The following is a 19,620-nucleotide window of genomic DNA, read 5'->3' as shown; positions in this document are numbered from 1 at the left end:
CCAGGCAGAGGATTAGGTCGTCTTGGAAACTCTTATCAACTTCTGATAGGAACATTCCAGAACAGGAGCTTTACCTAGCTAGGGTTAAAGTCCAAATCACATCAAACTTAAAACTAAAAACCTAAAAACACTTCCAGCACCCCCACAGACATTGGTCCAGTATTTGATGCTAATCAGTGCTCTTCCTCTGCTGCAGGGAATCTGTATCTGAATTTCTGTAATCATTATTAGTGAATACAGAAAAAAGCCCCTGCCTGGAGTATTCTTTTCTGCATTCCACCAAGGTTTTCACAGTTCTCTTTTTTTTTTTTTTTTTTTTTTTTTTTTTTTTCTGAAATCTTGTGTGCATGAAGTTTTATGAAATTTGAAATCTTTCATTTGTTTTAATTTCATTGGGCACTAAGTGACTTTGCAAAACACATAGGGTAGGTTTTGGTATTGTGATTCCACAGTCAATGGAAAAGTTGCAGGTGGTTAATAAGCAGTTTTTACACATCACTAAGAATATATACAATACTTCTTAGGTGAACAAGAAGGAATTACAATTATGATCTTGCAGATCTCTGAGTTTAGGAGCACTTACAGCTGGGTGAAGATCCTGGCTATTTCTTGAGCAATGAAATCACTTTTCTGCTTTACATTTTCACTTTCTTCACTTTTACAAAATTTGGAAAACTGCTCTTGATGCTACTATCTATGTCATTCTGTGTCAGAGCACATCCTGACCTAAACTAAACCCATCACTAATAAGATGATTAAAACTAATCTGCATCTCTGTATAAAAACAGCACAATATCTGATCTGCAGCATTTATTTTTCTGATTCTGTTTTTACTGTGACTCTAGTGAATGCCTTGGCATTGCATTTTCTTCTGAAAATCAAGTATTCTGTTAATATATTTGTGCAATTCATGTGTGTACCTTTGAGTTGAATCACCCAACTTTGGTCCACGCCTGTGTTGTGATAGGACTGTTGAAATGGAAAAGAAAGAAACTGAGATGAACAAAGTTAACCTCTACCTGAAGAGAGTTAAATCTAACGACCAGAAAGAGCTGGACATATGTTCATACATCCATATGCATGATTGTTTATAAGGATGTCAAGCTCGCAATAGTCAAGACTTAATTCTTGTAGAGTTCTTCTTTCCCCTTTTGACCTTTTTTTCCCCTGTCTGATGCATTAAATTAAATAAGAATCTTTACCTTTTTAGCTAAAAGTTAGTTAATAGTCTTGCATACAAAAAAGAAATGTAATAATTGCAAATTTTTGAAATCAACAGTAGAAATCCTGTAATCAAATTTTACTAGTTTCTCTTGCTTTGTACAATGACTTGTCTTCAGTATTCTGTTATAGGTATTGAAAACTTCACAGTTACAGTATAATTTCACAAGTGACAAGTGTTCCCATACATTCATTTGGGGGTTTTTAGACTGTTACAACACTCCAGAATAAAAACAAAATGGTGCAGACAAACTAATATGATTTGTATGTAATTAATTTGCTATCCAAACATGTTTGTGTGCATCATCTCATAGCTATATATACCTCTCTGCTTAGATAGAGGTTACTGGTGACTAGGCCATATGCCTGGAAGTAAAAATGTGATGATTCTCTTTTCCCCTTGCTTATCGAAGAGGATGGTACAGTGCATGACTGGACATCATTACACTGAAGATTTTTCTGTCTCTAATTAGTTTATTTATGTTTTTCTCAGGCTTACCAGCTGTTGGTGTAGGAGTAGCACTGCACACTAATAGTATTTATCTTTTAACCTCTGTTGCTTTCAGTGGGTTTAATCTGCATGTTCTGTACACACAGAAGTATTTTTGGAAATTTTATTGGGCAGAAGGGTAGGGGAGAGAAGGGCCTTCAAGTCCCTAAAAACCTGTCACAAAACTGTTACAAATTTGAATCCACATGGTGCTGAAGAGGGCTGGAGACCTCTCACAACTTTGCTCAGGATCATCTGTTACTCTCTTCTGTGCTTGTTAGAAGCTAACTGCCAGCCCTCCATGCTTTGTAGGTGCACTGAATTAAAAAAGAAAGTAAAAATACGTCAGAAGAACCTGCCCAGATGTGTTGAACTTTAGTAAATCAGTTCAGAGTTTGATCCTGTGTTTCTTTGGTTGGCTGAAATTTACACTCCCAACAAAATGTCACAGAGGAAAACTCAGAACATTCTGAGAAGAATATTTTGAAAAAGTATCAGGAGGTGAGAAGGAAAGGAAAGGAAAGGAAAGGAAAGGAAAGGAAAGGAAAGGAAAGGAAAGGAAAGGAAAGGAAAGGAAAGGAAAGGAAAGGAAAGGAAAGGAAAGGAAAGGAAAGGAAAGGAAAGGAAAGGAAAGGAAAGGAAAGGAAAGGAAAGGAAAGGAAAGGAAAGGAAAGGAAAGGAAAGGAAAGGAAAGGAAAGGAAAGGAAAGGAAAGGAAAGGAAAGGAAAGGAAAGGAAAGGAAAGGAAAGGAAAGGAAAGGAAAGGAAAGGAAAGGAAAGGAAAGGAAAGGAAAGGAGAGAAGGCATCTCACTGCTCTCTGTAGAGTGAGCTTCATCTATAGTGAGGAAGCTCCTGGAGATATATTCTTTCTGTTTCCCTTCCTTGTCCATGGCCTTTTATTTTACAGCAATAATTTTGCTCTCCTGCAGCAAGAATGCTGATTTAAACAAGGTCAAGTGGAAGAACTGCAAGGAATACTGCAATAAGAGTTGAAAGAAACAGCTTTCCTCAAAGAAATTGTTCAAAATGTTAGTTTTTCCACTGTGTACACTTCGTGGTTATGTTTTAATTCTCCCAGTTCTTCCAGGCATTTTCTATGGTTTCTATGAAGTTTGTTCCACCTTCAAAATGTGGTGGTGTTGGTGGATGGCATTCATGAGGAAAGCTTTTGGGGCTTATAGTATCACTCAGTATACTCTGAATATGTTCATCTTTTCAACTTCATAGCAGCTACCATTGGCAAATGAATAGTATGCACTTCATACCTTCAGGAAAAGTGTTTGGACTGGTGTTACTAGTCAAAGGGAGTTGAATTTACTCCAAAGCTGTGATACTGCAGTTGGTAATACCCTGATAGGTAAATGGCATGGTGGATTTACATTTGCTATCAGCTGAGTGCCCCACCAGACCACAGTTAGTCCCCTTTTCAGCAAAATAAGGAGCAGAAAATATGACAAAAGGCTTATGGGCAAGACAAAGACCAAGAAATCACTTCGCAATTACCTTCATACGGAAAATAGACCTGATTGGAGAAAATTAATTTGATTTGTTACCTATAAAATTGGAATAGGATAATGAGAAATAAGATCAAATCTTTAAAAACTGACCCCAACCTCTCCCTTCTTCCCAGGCTTAATTTCACTCCAGACTTCTCTACCTGCTTCCCACAAAGCAGTGCAGGGTTGTGGTCAGTCCATCATGTATTGTCCCTGCTGCTCCTTCCTCCTTACACCCTTTTCCTGCTCCATGATGAGGTCCCTCTCACAGGAGACAGTTCTCTATGAACTTCTCCAATGGTGTCCTCGTCCCTGGCTGCAGTTCCTCAAGAACCTCTCCAGTGTGGGTCATTCAGGAACAGGCTGCTCCACTGGGGTCTCTCACAGGATCACAAGTCCTGCCAAAACACCTTCTCCAGTGTGGGCTCCTCTCCACAGGCCCTGTCCTGTCCTCAGGAGCCTGCTCCAGCACGGGCTGCCCATAGGGTCCTACTTTTATTTAACCCCTTCTTGCTCCAGTGTGGGTCTCCTCCAGGGGCTGCAGGAGGATCTCTGCATTCCCATGGATATCCTTGGGCTCAGGGGTGCAGCTGCCTCACCCTGGGCTGCACCAGGGGCTACAGGGGAACCTCAGCTCAGCACCTGGAGCACCTCCTGCCCCTCCTTCTGTGCTGACCTTCCTCTCACACATTCTCACTCATCTATCCAGCCACTGCTGCATAGGTTGAGGGTCCCCCCCTTGTAAATACTCTCCCTGAGCACCACCAAAATTCCTGATAGGCCCAGCAGTGGGTCTTTCTGGGAGATAGCTGGAATTAGCTTTGTTTTGGCATGGGGGAAGATTCTGCCAACCTTTCAGAGTAGCCAGCCTTATAGACCCTCTGCTACCACAAGCTTGCCATGCAAACTGAATACCGTGATAATTTTTGTTTTCCAGGTATTTCCAAATACCCAAAAGAAAGGGAAAAAATTAATAGCCCACTGTACGGTGAAGTCAATATTCAGAAACAGCAACAATTATTATCACCATGTACACAAAAATGCTCGTCCTGAACTATCCTAGCAGTAGTCACTTATGCTTAAGTTGTTACTTAATGCAACACATTTTAGGCAAAAAAGATGTGTGAAGAAACTTACTTTCCTTCTTGTCACATATTAGAACCTGTCTGAGAAAGGCATGAAGCAATAGCAAGTAAATGACTGAATACAAACATTGCTGTGCTTCATGATCCTGTTGAAGGGTTCAGGTCTAGCTGGTGGATCATGATGGATCATGTAACTGTATGACCTGACTACAGAAATATGTAACTCCCATGTTAACTTGTAGTTGTGCAGTGCTCTGCCTTGTGCTGCTTTCTGTTGGTGATTCTGGTAACCCATTATTAAATAGCTGAAGAAAAATTGGGAATTATTTTCACATAATCATAAAAGGCAACATTAAGATGAATTCTTTTCTGTTGATGGAAATGGCAGAAATAGGCTTTTGATGCAGTCAAACCAATTTCCATTATTAGTTTATTCTGCTGGGCCATTCTTAGTTAAGATGCACCAAATTTGTAATCGGGCAGGAAAAAAACTCCAACCCAACATTTCATGTTCTCTTTAAAATATCCTTCTGGAAATCAGAAGAATAAATTGATAGTCTAGCAGCATGCCAACAGAGGGGTTAAACCCTCTCACCTGTACTTTTGCAGACCATCTATTTCCTGCTCCCTTCATTCTGCCTCCAACTTTGCTATCTTTTCCACCTTCCCTCAGGAGCCAAGCATCTCAGCTCTACCACTCTCTAGGGCAGTGGTAGCCTGAAAGAAGAACCATTCCTGACCATAGCCAGAGACAGGAAGGAGAGGGATAATCTTCCTGTAAACAGCTCTTGGTGTGCCAGATCTTTTTTTGTTTTTCCGTCTTTGCCAAAGTGACAACTCCCAGCTCAGCCCCAGCATACGGTGCAATGCACCTCATGTGCACAGCTGACCTCCCTAGCTGTATGCTCAGTAGTTGCAGTGCCCACAGCTCCTCTGAGAAAGCTTACAGGCTTCATCTGTCGAGATGCAGCACTTATTTCAATACTCAATACTTCAAAACTCTGCTCTGAAAAACCATTGTTTTTCAAGGGGCAGTACCAAGATACCACAGTGGCTTTTGCAACTGGTTTGGAGAAAGGCTGGAAACAAAGCTTGAGCAATCTGTATTGCTGGGCTCCCTGCTAGGAAGAAACATGAAATCCAGGTACACACAAGAAATATTTACTGAAAACAGCTGAAATGCTAAGCCACAGCTTATCAATCTGTGAACTGGAATCTTCCTTTGTTTTTTAATAAAAGACACTGAGATAAACCAACTCTGACTAAAACCACTGTATGTGCTGCATGCATGAAAGCAGGCATCACTGGATTCTTGTAACATCAGGAGTCCCTTAGTGATGGTTATATGCATGCTACGTGACTATTAAGCCTCCTATTTCTGCTATTGTTTTTTTCCTTACTATTTATTTCAAGTGAGCATATTCATTTAAATGGAAATGCCAAGTGAGTAATATATAACTAGATTGTTAAATGAATGATTTATTCTTTGTGAATAAATTCTAATGTTTGAGTGCAACTAAGAAATAAACATGACTTATTGCTGATAATAACGAGTGTTTCAGAGAACCAGAGATTGTCAGAATATCAGCTGTCATCTTGGTATTAATGAGAAACAAAATATATAAGGGTGCATTTATTAATAGGCTGTACACAGAGTCTGAGACTAAGTGGTTTGGAAAAGTACTACATTGTTTATAGTAATAGAGGTGAAGAAACACAGGAGGAAATATCCCTGGGGCTTAATCAATGATCAGAATATGAACATAAGTCAAAGATTGTTTAGAATTGTTCCAAATGAGGAATAACTGACGTCAAGAGCTTGCTTGACTTTTTACCTGCTTCACACTCTGGTTGCCTGCAGTGACAAAAGTACGAACGGAACAAGCTGGGTTAGGCTTGAGGGTTTTTTTTATTTGCATTTAATTTAATTTATTTACAGGAAAGCCTTAGATATCAAGGAAAGGACTGTCATACATCGGTAAATCCATATTTTGTTAGCATCAACAGATAATGAAGTCAGGAAGAAGCAATCGTGTGCTGTTAACACAGAATTGCACTTATGCACTGCAAGCCACAAATGACATTTTGGTCACTAACAGAGTTTTTTGTGTTGGCAGCGTGACGCAGGTACAGGGCCAAACTCATTGTGACTCCATGGCCAAAAATGTTCCACAGAATTCTTCCTGCCATTCAGTCTTTCAGAGAAGGAGTTGTTGAGGTAGGACAGAAAAGGAATTCTTGGAATATGGAAGCAAATATGTATCACACATTCACATAGGTGCTGGGTAGCTGCTGTAGCTGAAGTTGCTTCCATGGACACATTAATTTCAAGTCTTGATCAGGAAACAGTTCAAATAATGAAATTTTCCTGAATACTTTTAATCACATGACCAAGCTTCTCAGACATTCACTGATCTAAAAGCAAGTCTGAAGTCCATCTTCTAGAAAGTTTATGTACATCAGGGAAGGAATTTGTCTTGAGGGGAAAAATAAAAGTGACATGTCTGTGACTGTTCAAAAGTATTGTTTATGAAGACTAATGTAGTTTTCTATTTAATTTATATAAAAGAAAAGGAATGCATTTAGCAAAACTAATCCAAGAAAAGGAAGAGTGGCTTGTATCACCTGTGAAAAGAGTGGAAGTGTTATTGGTCTTGCTCCAACAGCTGGCCTATTTTCATAACTGATTTTTCCCATTAGTGATGTGGAAGCCCAGGGCAGAGTAGAGAGCCCACAGCAGTGCACAGACCAAAAAATGACCTGTAAGGGCAAACCAAATATTTCCTTACACTACATGGACAGATATTTTCCTACTGCCTGTGGTTCAGTGATTGAAAGAGTCTTCCCCCTGCACCAGAAACTTGATTCATGAAACCTTGGAAGTTACCTACCTGTCCTTCAGTTCTCCACTTTTCAACAATTTCAGTTTTCATCCCACATATTTACTTCAGTTAAAGCATTCTCTCAATGAACAACAGCTTTGTTCAGGACAAATCCTGAAAGCTGCCCCAGTCATTGTTATGAACATGACAGACTTATCTGAAAAATAGCTTGCAATCCTGCTGAAGTGTTTGGTTTTTTCCTTCTTTTAATGCAGTTACCTGTTACTTCAGTGGGATTCAAAATTGTTTCAGAAATGTTAAGCACAAACTCCTGCCTGGGCTATTTTCTCCTAGAGATGTTGAACATACGGAAGAATAATTTGCTTCAAAACCAGGTTCTGGATAGTTGAAGTAACATTTCCATGTGTCTGTGTCACTGATTTGAAATGGAGGACTATTGGGAATAATGAGCCAGCATTTGGGCTTGTGGGAGCATCGAATGAGTAAACACCTAAAAAAACCCTGCACACAGGATTTGTGCTTTACTTACTTTTACTTTCATTAAGTAAACCTTTATCATTGTGTATAGCAAGAACCACAGTTAAGAGTAGACTAAATGCAGTTCAAATACTGCCAGCTAGAAACTTCCAGAAAATTATCAAATGAAAGTGCTGTCTTCTAGTGTTTCAACTAGTGTTCTGGTCAGTCTACCACACACCCTTCTTTTCTTAGAATGGAGCTGAGCCCATCAGTTTCTCAAATGTTTGAATTTCTCTCAAATTAGTCCATTTTAGTCCATTTAGTCCATTAGTCCAAATTTTCCATTTGTCCCTCTGGTCTTCATTCTTTCCATAATATTAACTCTACTAGATATAGAGAATTGCCTATACTCCCTAGCTTGGGCTCTGGGATTATAACAAGTCAGTTAAGATTTTTAGTGCATTTTTAATGGTTTGAGAGTTTTGTAGAATTGAGCTTGGGTAATTTTCTTAGGTTTCTTGTCTATTATTGATAGGACACATCACTTAAATAAGTAAAATTACAGTGGCTGGCATTCCCAATTAGATATACCTGAGTGCTGCTAAAATCCTCTTTTGTGCACGGATGAGCTACAGGGCTTAAATAATCCAAGCATGTTCAATTGAATGTCTTTTTTGTTTTTCTGTGTCATTAATCAAGATTTCATAACGATCAGTAGCCTCTTGGAAGTAACGATATTAACAGTGTTTACTCTCTCTAAACAGTGAGGCTCCTTTGCCTTTCAGTCACTGCAGTTTGTTTTAATATTTAATAGAAAACAGACTACAGACAGGAAGGATGAACTGCATTCAATAAATATTCTTTATCCATGGAACAAACCAGAATTCTTTTTTTTTTTTTTTTTTGACTGTGTGAAAGGGAGTATGTGAATGACTCTCTTTTTTATCCACCAGAAGGCCATGTGGTTTTAAAATGTCCCCAAAATTTTATTTATAGAGAAATGTTGGTTCTAGAGCCTGTATTTGAGAGGAGATGGTGGAGAATGCTAGTGACAATGAGTCCTCACATTTATCAGGAGATATTAGACAGGATTGCAATCAGCTTCTGTCTCCTTGTGTCCTCTCTAGACAAGCAGAGATGAGTGGTTTAAGAAGACATTTGATTTGTTTGTGTCCACTGCAATAGGAAAAATGTTTTCAATTTTTTATTCTTTACACTTACGTCATAAGATCACAAGAACCTTTTTATTGTGGTAATATAAATATTTACAAAAACTCTATCTCTAATACAAAACACAGTAGGTAAAGGAGAGCATGGGAACATGGAACAGCTGGAGAAGTCTGTATTGTATCTGTTGTGCTGAGGGATGATGGTATCACAACTTGGCTGATAATTTTAAATAAATCAGAAAGCATTTCTAACATTAGGAATCTAAAAGTATCCCTGAAGGGCTGCAATACTTCCTGTGTCCGTGTGTCTATGTGTAGGTTGTTCTAATCATGGGTCAAAATGTTGTGTTTATTTGGAACAAGTAACTGAAATAATGAAATTATTTTTTAGCTGAGTTGCCCACGTGTTACTTGCCAACAAGTGAAAAATGGAAGCATCATGTTTATTGACCAATTTAATTTTTTTGTTGGTTTAATGATAATACTACAAACTTCTCTGTTTGGAGGGGAAGTCCTGAATTCTCTGCCTGATTCACAAGGGCACCCTGGAATCGTACAAATAAAAACATTCTGCAGGTTTTGGAAAAACAACTTTTTCTTTTCCTATGTATAGGTTTCATTGGTTCTTGAAAATTTGTTGTATTTGCTAGCATAGGCTTTTCCTACAAAATTGCATTGAATGTAAGCTTAACATAAAAACTATTTCAAAATAATCCCTACATCATATGACATTTATCTCTAATTAACTTCTACTTGATAAGGTCATTTCTACAGCACATAATGGCTGTGGTTGGAAGAGTCCTCTGGTGATCATCTATGTCTGACCCCATGCTCTTCACAACCACCCTTAAAATATTCGAATGCACAATTACATCCGTGATACTAAGATATTCGTATATCTTCATTTTTTCATTTCAAACATAGGGAATAAGATTAAGGGGAAAAACACCTGGAAGAGTGCAGAGTATATTTCCAAAAGCAGACTTTCACTGGGTATTTCTCAGTTTTATATAAATTGAATATTCTCATAAATCTTGCCATGTGGTAATTTCTTTTATTAATGTTTCTAAATTAAGTCATATGGGTTTGCTTATGATTTTAGAGCACCCTAGATCAGAACTCAGAACTGAAGTCCTATTTCCTCAGGCTCAGGACTCTTCCTCCTTTAAATCTTCATTTGAATGGTTTTTGTTATACACTTTGAGCCAGAGCAATAGCATATAAAGAAGCATCTTCAGAGTGCTTTGACAAGAGAGGTCATGCAGTGATGAGAGGTCTTGGTGGTTTCTGTGTTGAGAGTCCCTTTTTCCTGTTTCATCCTTTGCACAACACCCACCCACAGCATCACTGCAGATACTCCAGCATGTGTGTTAAATGAATTATTAAAAGTGAAATCTGGCCCCACTGATATCAGACAAAACTCCCTCTGACTTTTGTGGAACAATGTATATCACCAGATGACTTTTAAACATGCAGAATGCAGTACTGGGGCTGAAAAAAGAATTAACATTGGTGTAAATGTTTGTTGACTTAGTACAATATGCCTCAAACAAGTTGTGTGGCCAAGGGCATCTGGTTTTAAATTTTTAACTTTTCTCTAACACATTAAAATCCAACACTGAATCTTATGACCTATTGCTAAAAGTCTGTAAAAAATCCAAACTAAAAAGGAGAAGCTTTGCAGACATAGTTTATGATTTAACCAAGTAATACACTGAGACAGTGAAAACTATTAGCAGTCTGTCTCACACTGTATGTTGCTTGGGTTAGGGGAGTTAACAGCAAAGATGGTGTATCCTTACAAGCTGACTAGGGAAAATTACAGGATTCCTTCTGAGTAAACAACATTAAAAATGCTCCTCCCCCCACCCCTCCCCAATATACTCTTTTGTCCTTAATAAAAAGATTAAGTTAATCAAAACCTTGTAGATTAAATAATTAAACCTGTAGATAATCACATTTTTTTTATTGTTAATTAAACATAGAGAGGTGCAATTTTCGTAGGATGCAGAGTCCCTAAATTTAGCTGTGGAATATTACATTGATCACACACAAAAAAACATCATTGATCCTCTGGGGAAGGGTTGGACGTCAGTGTGTGCGTTTTGGCTCAGACCACCTTTCACCTATTAAAGGGGGTTCCAGTAGATCTTTATCCTTGCTGCACATAGCAACAAAATTTGCCATCCTTAACCCTTAGAAGACTCTCAGCACCTTAGCAGGATGATTCACACTTACTCAGTTACTCTGCTTGCATGCTCTGTATTGTATCTGAAATTTTTATACCAAAAGTGCAGTGTTTTTATCCTCTGCTGCTCTGTCAATTTTTTAATGTATATTACATGTGTTTAAATATTTCATATACTTTGAAGCCATTAAAACACGGCTATAAAAAATCTGTTATATTACACCTTCCTACTATGACAATTGCTCCTTTCTTTAAATGATTTGCAACCTTTATACATACAACTCTTAAATTAAACCCTGACATGATGCAAAATGCTGCATTTTACTTCACCTGTTTAAGTTTACCAAAGGCAGTGAATCTTATTAAAATACTGTGCAGAATATTTTATTGCTGTGTAGATCTTTGTCATTATGCAGCATGATAATTCTCAGATCCTTTTTCCAGCAATCACTAATTAAGTATAATAGGCATGCATCCAGACACTCCTGAATTTTAATCCTCATGTTTCTTAATGAGTTGATCAAATATTACACAGAATGTAATAAAAATATGGGACACATTTAAAATAGAAATATATAATTTGTATAATTGTCCAGCTAATAAATTATGTCTAAATATTATGATTGTTTGTGCAAACACTTAGGGATGTGTCCATGCAAGTGGCAGAAATAATCCATATGTGCACATGCAATTAAATATTCTATACACACAACTGTCCATAAGGATTTTCAGAAGCATTCATGGCACTACATTTGCAGAATATTTTTGAATCTAGACATAGGTCTTGCTTAGAAAGAACAAAATCTATTTATATTAAAAAATAATGATATATAATTAAATTCTTAGAAGGGTATTTTAAAACAATAGATAAAACAATACCCAATAGATAAAACAATACCCAATCCCGTAGCTTGTCACCTGACTGTAGCACTGGCCTTTCCCACCTTCTAAAATAATGGAAGAGCTTCTTTCCTCCCCTTTTTGCTGATGGGAAATTCCTGGCAGCTGAATTCCCTGATATTTGACCTGCTTTTAAATGTGTTGCATGATTTTGCAGAGTCAAGGAGCTTCCAGTAGTTCAGATAAGCTTTCAGCAAAGATCTAAAGACCCTGCTGCTTAGCTAAAGTGATGTTTTGATGTTCAATACCACTTAATTTTGCTTTATTCTTCTTCATCTTAAAAAGCATCCACACAAACTCAATATTATTTATTGAAAGAAAAATGAAAATAAAGAATTGTCAGTAGTGAGAAGCATTTATTTTTCTACATTACTGGTGGATTAAGCACAGTACCCTGAACGGTGAGAGCCAGCCCAAAGCTGCCTCTGCATCATTCTGTACAATATGATTTAGCTGGGCTCAGTTGATATTTTTATTTTTCCAAATCCCTGGGCTCATAAAAGCTGGGAAGACCACAGAGATAGGTTGCTCAGGCACCAAAGAAAGTGAATGTCTTGTGCTGTTTATCAGCAAGCTCTGTGCCTGACTGTGAGAGAGGCAGGCACAGGGAGCAAGCATATGCAGGGAGTGCTTGTCGTGGTGCCTCGCACGCTGCTGGCAAGGCAAGGCAAGGCAAGGCAAGGCAAGGCAAGGCAAGGCAAGGCAAGGCACGGCGCTGCCTCCGCCCTCCCTCGCGGATGGAGAAACACCAGTGCCCCTGCAGAGGGAAATGCCTGCTTCTGGGGAGCTGACAGCCCCACTGCATTGGCAACGAGTGGCTTCTTGTAGGTCTAGTCCAGCCCCATGGGCTGCTGCCTGCTGCTCTGCGCTGACTGTAGCCAGAGAGGTCCTGCGGTGTCTCCTCCGGACAAAATCCACTGGTGGTCAGTGAGATCCCCCTCGGTGAGAAACAAAGTACAGCACAAGGGGCTGGGCAGACACTCTCCTCAGAAGGGTTTTTCTGACCTGGGCTGAGACACTAATAGACCTTCACTCTTATTTTCTCTGTATGGGACACAGTACATGAACCTGGACAGACCAGGAAGAGCTTTTAGGAAAAGAATGTTTAAACCCAAAGCTCTTACATAGAGCTTTGAAAGTGAAAGAGCACAGAAGAATATCCGTGCTGGGATATCACTTTTTCCTTCTTACAAATTCCTCTCTAAATAACAGTCATTGAGATATTTAGCTGCTTACTGTAATATACTTTAGAGTGATAGTTATGTACATATTCTGAAACTTTGACTTTATTACCTATTTTTTACATATTTTTGACCATCTCCTGAATAAACTCAACTTTTTATATGATGCAAATTGGATGTGTTCTTTTAAGTGACAATTTATTTATCAGTCTAATTTAAAATAAAACCATAAATTTAAATGGGTCCATCAGTTACTTTTGCAACTAGACCATCCCAAAACCAAGTGTCCAGTAAAGAATATTCACTGAGAAGAGCTTGAGAAATTAAGAGGTGGATCAGGCAAACCCAAAATTACCTCATTTTGACCACTGACTCTTCTGTAGAGATGAAATAGGTATCTTGGGAGACTGAAAAGCTTCCCCTCCTGCTCTTCTATTCCATCCTGGTGCATGCCAATCCTTGAATATTTTCCACAAGCTTTCTGGTATTCATTGTACTTTCATGTTTCAAGCAAGGTAAAGGATGTAAGAGCTCTCTGAAATTGCAAATGCTGTAGCTATATGTTGTAGGGACTTCACTGTGTAGGGTCTCACTCCTGCTTGTTGTGCCTCTCCCTGTGAATATATGTTGCTCTACATACTGGCAAAGCTTTATAGGAAGAGTCTTAAAGGATAGCCCATTCAGCCTACCATTGTTTCATGAGACAATTAGCCTGGGAACTTGGACCTGGGAATTCAAACTCCCGTATTTTACAGAAGGGGGCTAAACTAGTCAGTAGGAAAAACATGATTCATGTTTTAGATGCAAGGCTCTTCCATCAATTATCAGCAGTACTGTCATGGGAACTAGAAAGCAGCTGTTACAAATAAAATTCAGTGTAAAGCAAAAAGGTAGACTAAACATTCACTCTACAGAGTTGTTTTTATCTGGAGGATGGGTATACATCCATTTTGTGTGGCTGCTAAACTGTCCTTTTTAAAGCATTCCATCTGCAGTGTGTCAAAAATAGTGCTGTCCTGCACATGCTTAAATTTTTGGCAGCAAAGTGACACCTTAATTTCTTTCACAGTAAATACATAGATATATTACACAGTGATATGTAGAGCAGATGTTTCTAAAAATGTAAAGAAATTCCAGTCTGTTTGTGTTGATGTAGTAGCTTTAGTATTTCAGAAAAAGATGGTTAGGCAATGCAGTCATGATGCAAACGTGAATATTTGAAGAGGCTGTATACAAACACCTTGTATCAATGAGTATGGCCATGACATCTACGAATAAAAAGAAAATCCATTTCAAATTTACCTATAGAAAAGATAAAGCATTCCTTTCAAAAGTTTTCAAAGTGAGGGACAATTCTTGTATTCAGAGTTGCAGCATAACAGGCTTGACTCATCTATAGATGACACATCAAGCACAGGGAATTTGAAAAAGTACTGCTTAACCTCACTAAAATAATCATGGTTTTGAGAACAGGAAAGAAGGAAAATTGCTTTCTGATCCTTGACTCCACTATGTTCAAAAAGGGTAATGAATGTTCTGATAAAACACACTTCATTGGACAAATAAATCTGGTTCAAACTGACAATGTTATGTAAAGGGTTGTTCAAGTCTGTTTAAAAATCATCTTGAAGGAGAAAAAAACCCCAAACAAACCAGAAGTCCAATATGAGACAAGAAATTAAGTTTACCAGTGCATTAATTTTTTTGGTTGTTTCTCTTGTAAAAGCTTTTTAGTGACCTCCTTCACTTAACAGACTAACCCAACAGTGCAAAACTATAGGAGATGAGGAATGGTATCAAAACCTCTCAATTAACTGCAAAAAAACCCCCAAACCAGACTTTTAAAAAAGAGCAAACACCACTACACACGATTCCCCCAAGGCCCAGATATGACACTCAGCCATTCACAGGTGGACAGCCACAAGAATGAGAATTTCTTTTTTCTCATACCAAATAGAACAACATGGTACCTTGCATCTCGTTTACAGATTTAAATTAATTAGAAGATCATAGCTACTCCAGGTCGTTATTACTGAATTAATTCAGTTGCTTAAAAAGAAGCATCTCTTGCCATTTGAGATGCAATGGAGTATCTGAGACAGATGCATGAGGTTTGGAGATTATGATCTATGGAAGCATGTAACTTTCTAAATTAGCGGCTAGAGGCCAGCCTGAATATCGTGGGCCTTGCCAAAAAGCATTAGATATTTGTTAAATACATTGTACTTTATGTTTTCAATGTTTTAATGTACCCAAAACATCTTTTGAAATCAAGGGGACAGTAAACTTCAGGATGACTTCTTTGAGCCCTACAATTGTGTAATTGTGCATAGTATAAATTGTGTATATCACCTTTTCTCAAGGCTACCCACATTTGTTAAAGGTATTGTAAGTTATTGCAATATTGCAATTGTTACTAATGATTAATGGGACACAACCACCATTTTCTTGCTTTAAGATTGATTTATGAATAGAAACAATGGAAAAAAATAAACCCCGTATTTTGCAAAGTGTGTCATTCACATAGAGTTTTCCCCTCATGATAAAGGATTAATTACATGAATTGTAATTAGATAGATAGAAATATTTATGAATAATTAATACGTTGAAAAGCATATCTAATTGGGTAGATAATGTGCAGATTTGCACATCAAAATATGATACAGAGCATGTGTATAGAAATCATGCACAGGAATATCCAGGAAGCCATTCACAGAAATGAAAGTAAGGCAAACCATTCTGGGAAGCAAGACTGTCATAGCTAAAAAATATGCCCACAGCCTACAAGCTTTTTGTGAAGAAAAATGTTTGTTTGTTCCAGGTAGAAAAAAAAAAGGGTTTAATAACCAGGTTCTGCCTGTTTTAAGAATCTCATGAGTGTCGACTCTTAAATTTTTAGCAAACGCTCTAAATGCAGCATACAATATCATCCATTTAGGAGATTTCCTCAACTTAGTGCAGTCTGACAGCATGAAAAAAGGCTTGAAAGTGTTTGCATTTTCTTCACACTTGCTGAGCAAACTGACAAAACATTAAGCATCACAAGCGCTAACGCTATTTGTTTATGATGAAATAGTAGGTTTTGCTGCAAGAGCAGAAAATAGCAGTAGTGAAATGTCACATGGTGCAGCTAAAGAAACTCTTGGGAGACTTACAAAAAAAGCTAACCAGACAGGAATCATCAGAGGAGAGGTTTGTCAGCCAGCTGCTGACTTCTACATTTGTGATGTACGTTTAATATCTCAATTTCCCTTTTGGAGGACTTGCACATATCTGCTAAAATGTGCTCTAATGTTGTTGTCCAAAACATCACTGCATATAATAAAAAGAGTTTAACATAAAAATTGAGAGCGTTGCTTCCAGTTGTTTGGGTGATATTTAATCCATGGATCCACATGGATAGAAACAAAATACAAAAAAATAGGAATATCTACTTTCTGTAGAAATAAGGAAGAACAAAATCCTTAAAATCCTTTACAATTTGTATAAGAAAAGATGTTTTCAAACATTTTTTGTATATGTTAAGCCTGCTATCATCCTTATGATAGCATATGTTAGTCACCATCTACAAAACTGAACTTTCTGACTATCTCTTTAATATAATTTTTTCTCAGCAGTTCTCAAAAATTTATTGTTTCCTCTGTTGAGAAGAACAGAAGGATGTAATCTGGTATGAAGACAGCTGAGATTTATTTAGTGTATATGGTCAAGCAGGGAATTTATCTGAAGTATTTTCTTGGAATCCTTCCCCTCAAAACCTAAAGCCTCTCAAAATCTTGACATTATATATAAATGCAATATGAAGATAAACTTGTTTGAAATTCATGAGATTTTCACAGAATAGTTTAATTTACACAGATGTACAGTTGAAAATTATGTCTTGTTTAATTGTGTGCCTGGAGATGGGTTTTTGGGTACTGACATTTGAAAATATTGGCCTTTGCCTAGAAATTATTCCCTGATAAATCTGTTCAATTAACAAAATTTTATGTCCAAATATCTGTCATAGTTAACAGAATCAACGTTGATGCTGTGTCTTAAAATCAAGTTATTTCTAATATTTTGTGAGTTTCTTAGCATTTGAATTTTCTTTGCCAATAATCCATGTGGGTACAAGAGGTTCTTTTTCCAATACACCTGATCAAAAGAATAAGTCCTAAGAGTTCCAAGCAATTCTGCAGATGCAATAAATTTTTTTGACTAAGGAAGGCTAAATATGGTAGACTAGAACTTAAAACGTTTTTTCCTATATAAGTTTAATAGTGATGAAGGGCTCGAGCTTTATTGGAATTGAAAAACAATGAAGATATATTCTGAAATTTTAAGATGTTTTTATTTAGCTTTATTTTTAATTATTCTTCGCTCCTCATTTGTTTTCCTTTTCTTTCAGTAAGAGGGTTCTTTCAGCAGGAGAGGCCTTCTTTCAGTAAGGCCTGAAAAGCATTTATGAGAGGTGGGAATGGAAACAGTGAACAGAGGAAAGTGGGTTAGTTAATTTTTCTATTGGTTTATTAAATCAACTGCTAATGAAACTACTTGCAAAAACCTCCATTTTGCAAAAATAAGCATTGAAATGCTTTGCTTTTGGTTTTTTGGTTCTTGTTTTTTTTTTTTTTTTTCTACTTTCACTGGAAGTATTTAACTTCAGTTCAACTGTAGTGTCATTGTTGGAAAACAGTACCCTACTTACAGCTGAATATGAAGCAAGACATCTATGACCTGGAAGGCCAAGAAACAGCAGGTACAAATTGAAACATGAGATATTAAAATTTTGGTTCAGGGAAAGCCCATTTCACCTTAGGGCACTGGAATAGTAGAACAGGTTGCCCAAAAGAATTGTGTATTCTCCATCTCTAGAGATTTTTCAAGACATGACTGCTTCAAGTCTGGAGCATTTGTGTCTTATCATATAGTCGATCCTGCTCTGAGCAGAAATTTGGACTAGATGAACTGCAAAAATTCCTTCCAAACAGGTTTTTTCTGTATGTGAAAGATCCTACATTCAAGCTTTTATTGTCTGAATATCCACAATCTTTTAAAGACTTTTTTCTCTCAAATTATCAATACACAACTTAGACTGTGTGCACCCAAGAACTGAAAACTGAGTGGTTATGACTGCTGGCTACAACACCAGCGCCTAATACAGGTCCTAGAGCACAGGCTGTGATGCCATTCAGTAGAGACTTAATCTCTGAAGCTGTACTCTGGCAGCCTGGTGGTGGTCCATGTGCATGGAATTGTTGCCTAAATCATGCAGAGAAAGTAAATACTACAAAGGATTAGCTGAAGGATGCTCATCTCTGGCTCCTGTTGTCAATGAGAAGAAAGAGTCTTGCTTTCTGGCAGAGGCTGGAAAGTACTGAAGGTAGCTGTGCTAGGCTAAAACTAGTCTTTATGATTATGCCTGTAGTCTCTACCTCTGAATTGCCTGTTGCTAACACCCATAAGGCCCTTGCCTCTTTAATCTTATCCATTGTTTTCTTTACAGACCAAGCTCTCTGTGGAATGGCACTGTGTGAAGGTATAAACAGATATAAATAGTTTACACTGAAGTGACAAGTTTGAATAGATCCTTCATGAATATTTAATGATGATAAAATTTGTCAGATTAATACAGCTCAGATGTCAGAGTTGAAAAAAAGTTATTTTTAAGTATCTGTGAAAAAAGCATGAATTGATTTTTGTCTGCCTATTAAACTGACTCCTAATAAAATCCAGAGATGTTTTCAAGAAATCCCAGAAGAAACTTCCAGAAGCAAAATATATTAAGATGATACATCACTGAAAACAATTCTGTTTTCACAGATAAAGTAACAATTTCGACTGTCACAACTATGAAATTTCTCTGTGACTGTGCACAGAAGTTAGAGATGAGCAGAGAAAGTTAAGTCCATACACTTCTGACAAATCTTTATACTTGAGGTGTTCTGTAAATAAAACTCCTGCAGATACATTCAAGACAATAGTTGATTTCATGCCAACTTTTGCAGAGTTGTTGCAGTTATTTTCTTTTAAATGAGAAGGGGATACCATATTTAATTTCCTCCTGTCTGCAGATCAATAATTTGATATTCTTCTTGACATTGGGTAGGGTGAAATTTTTTATGCCTCCCACACTTAATTTTAAGTCACTTTCATTGTAATAAAAAAAAATTTAAAAGCATAAACCAGTGCATTTTGAACGTAAAAGTATGAAAAATATGATTAAATGGTTAACCACCTCTTCTGTCCAAGTGTAGAAGTGCTCAAATTAAAGGTGAAATTGAACTCATTAAATTTTTTTCATATTGGAAAGTTCAGTTGTGTATCCCAAAACCAAAGTAAGTCACCTACACCTATATGTGTTTGTATTGCACCACACCACATTAGAAATAGAGAAAATGTTATTATCTAGGTATTTGTTATGGAAATGTAGATTTGATTCTTATCTTTTGGCTCTCTATATCCTTTGGGAAATATCCCTTCCTTTTGGTGATAAATGGGAGAATTATAGAAATAAGATTTAGCCAAGTTATTAAAATTCTCTGAATCTTAAGTTAGGACTACAAATAATGCAGCAAGGCCTCTTTCCATTTTCAGTTCATAGCA

The sequence above is a fragment of the Zosterops lateralis genome (assembly GCF_965231275.1).
Source record: "Zosterops lateralis genome assembly, contig: SUPER_6_unloc_1, whole genome shotgun sequence".
Classification (NCBI taxonomy): Eukaryota; Metazoa; Chordata; class Aves; order Passeriformes; family Zosteropidae; genus Zosterops; species Zosterops lateralis.
Note: the sequence above shows the minus strand (reverse complement) of the source record.